This window comes from Triticum aestivum, chromosome 5B (assembly GCF_018294505.1).
Source record: "Triticum aestivum cultivar Chinese Spring chromosome 5B, IWGSC CS RefSeq v2.1, whole genome shotgun sequence".
Classification (NCBI taxonomy): Eukaryota; Viridiplantae; Streptophyta; class Magnoliopsida; order Poales; family Poaceae; genus Triticum; species Triticum aestivum.
The window spans coordinates 605,238,386-605,249,297 of NC_057807.1; the positions used below are offsets into that span (position 1 = coordinate 605,238,386).

Genomic DNA, 10,912 nt, shown 5'->3' on the forward strand with positions numbered 1-10,912 from the left:
TTGCTCAATCCCTATTTGTTGCTCCCCTCCCCCCTCTTCCTCCCCCAGTTATTATATCCCAGTTCTCTGATTCTGTGATTTTGATTTCTCAATTTGTGTTTTTTCAGATCTGAGATAGAAAAGAAGAGAAATAATCTTGTGGAATTTCATATCTGAGAAAAGAAGAGAAAGATTCTTGTGGAAGAGCAGCTTGACAAAAAAGAAAGGGGTGAATCATCTCTTTCTCCCATTCATGTTTGTTTCTGCATTTTCATTTTTATGTTATATATGGTTTGCTCAAACCCTATTTATATTCAACTTCTTCGAACCATCTATTTTTCTTGCACTAGAATATTGCAAAGGGAAAATTTATTTACAAAGCTTGTCATTTTGATCTTGTGTAGGCGGCACAACTGTACACCACCAAGAACAGGTTGTTTCATCGCTACAACTCATATAGCAAGCTATGCCAGTATGGCAATATCTGATAGTACGGCTGCTCACGTTTCCAGGGGCAACACTCACATTTCCCCTCCAAAATTCAACATTTTCATATTTTGAGGAGCTTCAGTACGTTTGCTCACCGATGAACTAGAAGTTGTTTTGTGTACTGCATGATTGAGGAAGTGCTATTGCAGATCAAAGGTGAGCCTATTCTATTTTCTTTCTTCAAGCTCAGGTGAAGGTTTATCTCCTCTTCACTAATGTTAAATCTTTATCACCACATTGATTAGTTGGTAGAAGCATCTGCTGGGAATCAAGTGTTACATGGCTGTGGGTGACAAGGTATGCTAAGGCCATCTGCTTTATTGTGACTTAAGAGACTACAATACTCTAGGGTATCCTAAGGTTTTATTTCAATTATACGATGAGCATGGGTCCCATAACATACTCAAATAGTTAGAAAATCTGAAGCACCTCGTAATTTGTTCGCTAGCAGTATGAATCAGAGCTGGGTACTTTTAGCTGTTGTGGGATGAGAATATACATATAATTGTTGGTGCTTTTGTGTTCATTTATACTAAGAAGACTAGGCCCGTCAGTGAAGGAAATATGCCCTAGAGGCAATAATAAAGTTATTATTTATTTCCTTATAATCATGATAAATGTTTATTATTCATGCTAGAATTGTATTTACCGGAAACATAATACATGTGTGAATACATAGACAAACATAGTGTCACTAGTATGCCTCTACTTGACTAGCTCGTTAATCAAAGATGGTTATGTTTCCTAACCATGAACAATGAGTTGTTATTTGATTAACGAGGTCACATCATTAGTAGAATGATCTGATTGACATGACCCATTCCATTAGCTTAGCACCCGATCGTTTAGTATGTTGCTATTGCTTTCTTCATGACTTATACATGTTCCTATGACTATGAGATTATGCAACTCCCGTTTACCGGAGGAACACTTTGGGTACTACCAAACGTCACAACGTAACTGGGTGATTATAAAGGAGTACTACAGGTGTCTACAATGGTCGATGTTGGGTTGGCGTATTTCGAGATTAGGATTTGTCACTCCGATTGTCGGAGAGGTATCTCTGGGCCCTCTCGGTAATACACATCACATAAGCCTTGCAAGCATTACAACTAATATGTTAGTTGTGAGATGATGTATTACGGAACGAGTAAAGAGACTTGCCGGTAACGAGATTGAACTAGGTATTGGATACCGACGATCGAATCTCGGGCAAGTAACATACCGATGACAAAGGGAACAACGTATGTTGTTATGCGGTCTGACCGATAAAGATCTTCGTAGAATATGTAGGAGCCAATATGGGCATCCAGGTCCCGCTATTGGTTATTGACCAGAGACGTGTCTCGGTCATGTCTACATTGTTCTCGAACCCGTAGGGTCCGCACGCTTAAGGTTACGATGACAGTTATATTATGAGTTTATGCATTTTGATGTACCGAAGGTTGTTCGGAGTCCCGGATGAGATCACGGACATGACGAGGAGTCTCGAAATGGTCGAGACGTAAAGATTGATATATTGGATGACTATATTCGGACACCGGAAGGGTTCCGGAAGAGTATCGGATAAAACCGGAGCACCGGGGGGTTACCGGAACCCCCCGGGGGGTTAATGGGCCTTATGGGCCTAATGTGGAGAAGAGGAAGGGGCTGCCACAGCAGGCCGCGCGCCCCCTCTCCCCCTAGTCTGAATTGGACAAGGAGGGAGGGGCGGCGCCCCCCCTTTCCTTCTCTCCCTCCACCTCTCCTAGTTGGACAAGGAACGGGAGGGGAGTCCTACTCCCGGTAGGAGTAGGACTCCTCCTGCGCGCCTCCCCTAGGGCCGGCCGCACCCCCCCTTGGATTCTTTATATACGGAGGCAAGGGGACACCCAAGACACACAAGTTGATCCACGTGATCTGTTCCTTAGCCGTGTGCGGCGCCCCCTGCCACCATATTCCTCGATAATACTGTAGCGGAGTTTAGGCGAAGCCCTGCTGTTGTAGTTCATCAAGATCGTCACCACGCCGTCGTGCTGACGGAACTCTTCCCCGACACTTTGCTGGATCGGAGTCCGGGGATCGTCATCGAGCTGAACGTGTGCTCGAACTCGGAGGTGCCGTAGTTTCGGTGCTTGATCGGTTGGATCGTGAAGACGTACGACTACTTCCTCTACGTCGTGTCATCGCTTCCGCAGTCGGTCTACGTAGGGTACGTAGACAATACTCTCCCCCTCGTTGCTATGCATCACATGATCTTGCGTGTGCGTAGGAAATTTTTTGAAATTACTACGAAACCCAACAGTGGCATCCGAGCCTAGGTTATTTATGTTGATGTTATATGCACGAGTAGAACACAAGTGAGTTGTGGACGATACACGTCATACTGCCTACCAGCATGTCATATTTTGGTTCGGCGGTATTGTTGGACGAGACGACCCAGACCAACCTTACGCGTACGCTTACGCGAGACCGGTTCCCTCGACGTGCTTTGCACAGAGATGGCTTGCGGGCGACTGACTCTCCAACTTTAGTTGAACCAAATATGGCTACGCCCGGTCCTTGCGAAGGTTAAAACGGAGTCTATTTGACAAACTATCGTTGTGGTTTTGATGCGTAGGTGAGATTAGTTCTTACTTAAGCCCGTAGCAGCCACGTAAAACATGCAACAACAAAGTAGAGGACGTCTAACTTGTTTTTGCAGGGCATGTTGTGATGTGATATGGTCAAGGCATGATGCTGAATTTTATTGTATGAGATGATCATGTTTTGTAACCGAGTTATCGGCAACTGGCAGGAGCCATATGGTTGTCGCTTTATTGTATGCAATGCAATCGCGATGTAATGCTTTACTTTATTACTAAACGGTAGTGATAGTCGTGGAAGCATAAGATTGGCGAGACGACAACGATGCTACGATGGAGATCAAGGTGTCGCGCCGGTGACGATGGTGATCATGACGGTGCTTCGGAGATGGAGATCACAGGCACAAGATGATGATGGCCATATCATGTCACTTATATTGATTGCATGTGATGTTTATCCTTTTATGCATCTTATCTTGCTTTGATTGACGGTAGCATTATAAGATGATCTCTCACTAAATTATCAAGAAGTGTTCTCCCTGAGTATGCACCGTTGCCAAAGTTCGTCGTGCCCAGACACCACATGATGATCGGGTGTGATAAGCTCTACGTCCATCTACAACGGGTGCAAGCCAGTTTTTGCACACGCAGAATACTCAGGTTAAACTTGACGAGCCTAGCATATGCAGATATGGCCTCGGAACACGGAGACCGAAAGGTCGAGCGTGAATCATATAGTAGATATGATCAACATAACGATGTTCACCATTGAAAACTACTCCATCTCACGTGATGATCGGTTATGGTTTAGTTGATTTGGATCACGTGATCACTTAGAGGATTAGAGGGATGTCTATCTAAGTGGGAGTTCTTTAGTAATATGATTAATTGAACTTAAAATTTATCATGATCTTAGTCCCTGATAGTATCTTGCTTGTTTATGTTGATTGTAGATAGATGGCTCGTGCTGTTGTTCCGTTAAATTTTAATGCGTTCCTTGAGAAAGCAAAGTTGAAAGATGATGGTAGCAATTACACGGACTGGGTCCGTAACTTGAGGATTATCCTCATTGCTGCACAGAAGAATTACGTCCTGGAAGCACCGCTGGGTGCCAGGCCTGCTGCTGGAGCAACGCCAGATGTTATGAACGTCTGGCAGAGCAAAGCTGATGACTACTCGATAGTTCAGTGTGCCATGCTTTACGGCTTAGAATCGGGACTTCAACGACATTTTGAACGTCATGGAGCATATGAGATGTTCCAGGAGTTGAAGTTAATATTTCAAGCAAATGCCCGGATTGAGAGATATGAAGTCTCCAATAAGTTCTATAGCTGCAAGATGGAGGAGAACAGTTCTGTCAGTGAGCATATACTCAAAATGTCTGGGTATAATAATCACTTGATTCAATTGGGAGTTAATCTTCCGGATGATTGCGTCATCGACAGAATTCTCCAATCACTGCCACCAAGCTACAAGAGCTTCGTGATGAACTATAATATGCAAGGGATGAACAAGACTATTCCCGAGCTCTTCGCAATGCTGAAAGCTGCGGAGGTAGAAATCAAAAAGGAGCATCAAGTGTTGATGGTTAACAAAACCACTAGTTTCAAGAAAAAGGGCAAAGGAAAGAAGAAAGGGAACTTCAAGAAGAACAACAAGCCAGTTGCTGCTCAAGATAAGAAACCCAAGTCTGGACCTAAGCCTGAAACTGAGTGCTTCTACTGCAAGCAGACTGGTCACTGGAAGCGGAACTGCCCCAAGTATTTGGCGGATAAGAAGGATGGCAAGGTGAACAAAGGTATATATGATATACATGTTATTGATGTGTACCTTACTAGAGCTCGCAGTAGCACCTGGGTATTTGATACTGGTTCTGTTGCTAATATTTGCAACTCGAAACAGGGACTACAGAATAAGCGGGCACTGGCAAAGGACGAGGTGACGATGCGCGTGGGAAACGGTTCCAAAGTCGATGTGATCGCGGTCGGCACACTACCTCTACATCTACCTTCAGGATTAATATTAGACCTAAATAATTGTTATTTGGTGCCAGCGTTGAGCATGAACATTATATCTGGATCTTGTTTAATGCGAGACGGTTATTCATTTAAATCAGAGAATAATGGTTGTTCCATTTATATGAGTAATATCTTTTATGGTCATGCACCCTTGAAGAGTGGTCTATTCTTGTTGAATCTCGATAGTAGTAATACACATATTCATAATGTTGAAACCAAAAGATGCAGAGTTGATAATGAAAGTGCAACTTATTTGTGGCACTGTCGTTTAGGTCATATCGGTGTAAAGCGCATGAAGAAACTCCATACTGATGGACTTTTGGAACCACTTGATTATGAATCACTTGGTACTTGCGAACCGTGCCTCATGGGCAAGATGACTAAAACACCATTCTCCGGTACTATGGAGAGAGCAACATATTTGTTGGAAATCATACATACCGATGTATGTGGTCCGATGAATATTGAGGCTCGAGGCGGATATCGTTATTTTCTCACCTTCACAGATGATTTGAGCAGATATGGATATATCTACTTAATGAAGCATAAGTCTGAAACATTTGAAAAGTTCAAAGAATTTCAGAGTGAAGTTGAAAATCATCGTAACAAGAAAATAAAGTTTCTACGATCTGATCGTGGAGGAGAATATTTGAGTTACGAGTTTGGTGTACATTTGAAAAACTGTGGAATAGTTTCGCAACTCACGCCACCCGGAACACCACAGCGCAATGGTGTGTCCGAACGTCGTAATCGTACTTTACTAGATATGGTGCGATCTATGATGTCTCTTACAGATTTACCGCTATCATTTTGGGGTTATGCTTTAGAGACGGCCGCATTCACGTTAAATAGGGCACCATCAAAATCCGTTGAGACGACGCCATATGAACTATGGTTTGGCAAGAAACCAAAGTTGTCGTTTCTTAAAGTTTGGGGCTGCGATGCTTATGTGAAAAAGCTTCAACCTGATAAGCTCGAACCCAAATCGGAGAAATGTGTCTTCATAGGATACCCAAAGGAAACTGTTGGGTACACCTTCTATCACAGATCCGAAGGCAAAACATTCGTTGCTAAGAATGGATCATTTCTAGAGAAGGAGTTTCTCTCGAAAGAAGTGAGTGGGAGGAAAGTAGAACTTGACGAGGTAACTGTACCTGCTCCCTTACTGGAGAGTAGTTCATCACAGAAAACTGTTTCAGTGACACCTACACCGGTTAGTGAGGAAGTCAATGATAATGATCATGAAACTTCAGATCAAGATACTACTGAACCACGTAGATCAACCAGAGTAAGATCCGCGCCAGAGTGGTATGGAAATCCTATTCTGGAAGTCATGCTACTAGATCATGATGAACCTACGAACTATGAAGAAGCGATGGTAAGCCCAGATTCCGCAAAGTGGCTTGAAGCCATGAAATCTGAGATGGGATCCATGTATGAGAACAAAGTATGGACTTTGGTTGACTTGCCCGATGATCGGCAAGCAATTGAGAATAAATGGATCTTTAAGAAGAAGACTGACGCTGATGGTAATGTTACTGCCTACAAAGCTCGACTTGTCGCAAAAGGTTTTCGACAAGTTCAAGGGATTGACTACGATGAGACCTTCTCACCCGTAGCGATGCTTAAGTCCGTCCGAATCATGTTAGCAATTGCCGCATTTTATGATTATGAAATTTGGCAGATGGATGTCAAAACTGCATTCCTGAATGGATTTCTGGAAGAAGAGTTGTATATGATGCAACCGGAAGGTTTTGTCGATCCAAAGGGAGCTAACAAAGTGTGCAAGCTCCAGCGATCCATTTATGGACTGGTGCAAGCCTCTCGGAGTTGGAATAAACGTTTTGATAGTGTGATCAAAGTATTTGGTTTTATACAGACTTTCGGAGAAGCCTGTATTTACAAGAAAGTGAGTGGGAGCTCTGTAGCATTTCTGATATTATATGTGGATGACATATTACTGATTGGAAATGATATAGAATTTTTGGATAGCATAAAGGGGTACTTGAATAAAAGTTTTTCAATGAAAGACCTCGGTGAAGCTGCTTACATATTAGGCATTAAGATCTATAGAGATAGATCAAAACGCTTAATTGGACTTTCACAAAGCACATACCTTGACAAAATTTTGAAAAAGTTCAAAATGGATCAAGCAAAGAAAGGGTTCTTGCCTGTATTACAAGGTGTGAAATTGAGTAAGACTCAATGCCCGACCACTGCAGAAGATAGAGAGAATATGAAAGATGATCCCTATGCATCAGCCATAGGATCTATCATGTATGCAATGCTGTGTACCAGACCTGATGTATGCCTTGCTATAAGTTTAGAAGGGAGGTACCAAAGTAATCCAGGAGTGGATCACTAGACAGCGGTCAAGAACATCCTGAAATACCTGAAAAGGACTAAGGATATGTTTCTCGTATATGGAGGTGACAAAGAGCTCATCGTAAAAGGTTACATTGATGCAAGCTTTGACACTGATCCGGACAATTCTAAATCGCAAACCGGATACGTGTTTACATTAAACGGTGGAGCTGTCAGTTGGTGCAGTTCTAAACAAAGCGTCGTAGCGGGATCTACATGTGAAGCGGAATACATAGCTGCTTTGGAAGCAGCAAACGAAGGAGTCTGGATGAAGGAGTTCATATCCGATCTAGGTGTCATACCTAGTGCATCGGGTCCAATGAAAATCTTTTGTGACAATACTGGTGCAATTGCCTTAGCAAAGGAATCCAGATTTCACAAAAGGACCAAACACATCAAGAGACGCTTCAACTCCATCCGGGATCTAGTCCAGGTGGGAGACATAGAGATTTGCAAGATACATACGGATCTGAATGTTGCAGACCCGTTGACTAAGCCTCTTCCACGAGCAAAACATGATCAGCACCAAGGCTCCATGGGTGTTAGAATCATTACAGTGTAATCTAGATTATTGACTCTAGTGCAAGTGGGAGACTGAAGGAAATATGCCCTAGAGGCAATAATAAAGTTATTATTTATTTCCTTATAATCATGATAAATGTTTATTATTCATGCTAGAATTGTATTTACCGGAAACATAATACATGTGTGAATACATAGACAAACAAAGTGTCACTAGTATGCATCTACTTGACTAGCTCGTTAATCAAAGATGGTTATGTTTCCTAACCATGAACAATGAGTTGTTATTTGATTAACGAGGTCACATCATTAGTAGAATGATCTGATTGACATGACCCATTCCATTAGCTTAGCACCCGATCGTTTAGTGTGTTGCTATTGCTTTCTTCATGACTTATACATGTTCCTATGACTATGAGATTATGCAACTCCCGTTTACCGGAGGAACACTTTGGGTACTACCAAACGTCACAACGTAACTGGGTGATTATAAAGGAGTACTACAGGTGTCTCCAATGGTCGATGTTGGGTTGGCGTATTTCGAGATTAGGATTTGTCACTCCGATTGTCGGAGAGGTATCTCTGGGCCCTCTCGGTAATACACATCACATAAGCCTTGCAAGCATTACAACTAATATGTTAGTTGTGAGATGATGTATTACGGAACGAGTAAAGAGACTTGCCGGTAACGAGATTGAACTAGGTATTGGATACCGACGATCGAATCTCGGGCAAGTAACACACCGATGACAAAGGGAACAACGTATGTTGTTATGCGGTCTGACCGATAAAGATCTTCGTAGAATATGTAGGAGCCAATATGGGCATCCAGGTCCCGCTATTGGTTATTGACCGGAGACGTGTCTCGGTCATGTCTACATTGTTCTCGAACCCGTAGGGTCCGCACGCTTAAGGTTACGATGACAGTTATATTATGAGTTTATGCATTTTGATGTACCGAAGGTTGTTCGGAGTCCCGGATGAGATCACGGACATGACGAGGAGTCTCGAAATGGTCGAGACGTAAAGATTGATATATTGGATGACTATATTCGGACACCGGAAGGGTTCCGGAAGAGTATCGGATAAAACCGGAGCACCGGGGGGTTACCGGAACCCCCCGGGGGGTTAATGGGCCTTATGGGCCTAATATGGAGAAGAGGAAGGGGCTGCCACAGCAGGCCGCGCGCCCCCTCTCCCCCTAGTCCGAATTGGACAAGGAGGGAGGGGCGGCGCCCCCCCTTTCCTTCTCTCCCTCCACCTCTCCTAGTTGGACAAGGAACGGGAGGGGAGTCCTACTCCCGGTAGGAGTAGGACTCCTCCTGCGCGCCTCCCCTAGGGCCGGCCGCACCCCCCCTTGGATCCTTTATATACGGAGGCAAGGGGACACCCAAGACACACAAGTTGATCCACGTGATCTGTTCCTTAGCCGTGTGCGGCGCCCCCTGCCACCATATTCCTCGATAATACTGTAGCGGAGTTTAGGCGAAGCCCTGCTGTTGTAGTTCATCAAGATCGTCACCACGCCGTCGTGCTGACGGAACTCTTCCCCGACACTTTGCTGGATCGGAGTCCGGGGATCGTCATCGAGCTGAACGTGTGCTCGAACTCGGAGGTGCCGTAGTTTCGGTGCTTGATCGGTTGGATCGTGAAGACGTACGACTACTTCCTCTACGTCGTGTCATCGCTTCCGCAGTCGGTCTGCGTAGGGTACGTAGACAATACTCTCCCCCTCGTTGCTATGCATCACATGATCTTGCGTGTGCGTAGGAATTTTTTTGAAATTACTACGAAACCCAACAGTCAGGGTATGATTTACCTGGGTTTTTTTGGATTTTTTACTGCCTCCAATGATTTACGCGTGTTACCAGGGACGCACGAGAACTACTTACGTGTGAACGTAACGATCTTCTCTGTTCTCTCTAGAGCGTTCGTGACCTCCACCTCTTTGACCGCCCACCGCTTTGACTGGGCTATCTCTGTCTCTCCCAAAAATTCTGGTTCAATCCCGTGTCGTGGCTCTACCGATCTATGTGCGTATAAAAAGCCCCCCTGTGGTGTGGGTCTCTCCAGTCACGGCTGTGCCCAAACCGCTCCTCACCAATAGACCCATCTCTCCTGATACTGCCCTCCAGCCTCCACCCGAGATACCACGGCGCGCTACGTCGCCGCTTCGGCTGGCCGGCCGAGAGGTGCGTGCAGGCAACAACATGAATCAGGAGAGCTGCGTACCATCGCCTCCTCATGGATCTTCCTCGGTTCCGGCTCCCTGGCCTGAAGGCACAGACAAACAGCGGTGGCCTTTGTGTGGTCCAAGGGGGCAAACCTGCAGCTGGTGGCGAATAGCTCGCTGCCCTGCTGCTCTCCATCCTAATCGGCTCCCCTCATCCTTCCCCAGGTTCGCTCCGGCTGCCGGTCCCCTCCATCTACCCCATGGCCGATGTTAAAGAAATAAACACATGATGTGCTGAATAGCTGACATACAGAGGAAATGCTACAGCTTGATGATTGTTGCAGAACTACATCATTTTTAGGTATTTAGTGTTCCTTTTGTGATAGTTTTCTCTCCTATAAAAGTAAAATGAATCATTTTTAATTCTTTGAACAAGGTTGCCAAAAGTAGGGCGCTCAGCCGTTGAGGCATTATCACATTTTTAAGAAGCTTCGCAAAATCTGCTCTTATACTAAAGAAATCTAATGTAGGTTTGTTGGCCTTATTGGGTACTGATATGCTGAACACATGATATTAAATATACAGTGAAGTGGGTATGTTTATACTATCTACACAGGATTGCCATTTTCTTGAACTGTTGTTGGGATTATCATGGATTGGGATGCATTGTGATAATAAGATATTAGGTATTGATATATGATCTGTATGTCACACTTGACTTCATCATCCTTTGTTTTCAGATCTATTCTTTAGGCATACACTAATGTGGTAGCTTGGGTCATATTCTGTAGCTAATTTAGTCA

General features: G+C 44.2%; 1 long non-coding RNA gene across 1 annotated transcript in view; it reads left to right on the forward strand.

The window, feature by feature from the left end:
- The window catches only part of LOC123117114 (uncharacterized), a 947-nt gene extending 534 nt beyond the window's left edge, over positions 1–413 (forward strand). The window contains exons 3-4 of the long non-coding RNA XR_006457299.1: positions 108–208; positions 384–413. This is a non-coding gene — a long non-coding RNA (uncharacterized lncRNA). The remainder of the gene's footprint in view (positions 1–107; positions 209–383) is intronic.
- Positions 414–10,912: the final 10,499 nt, after the last annotated feature.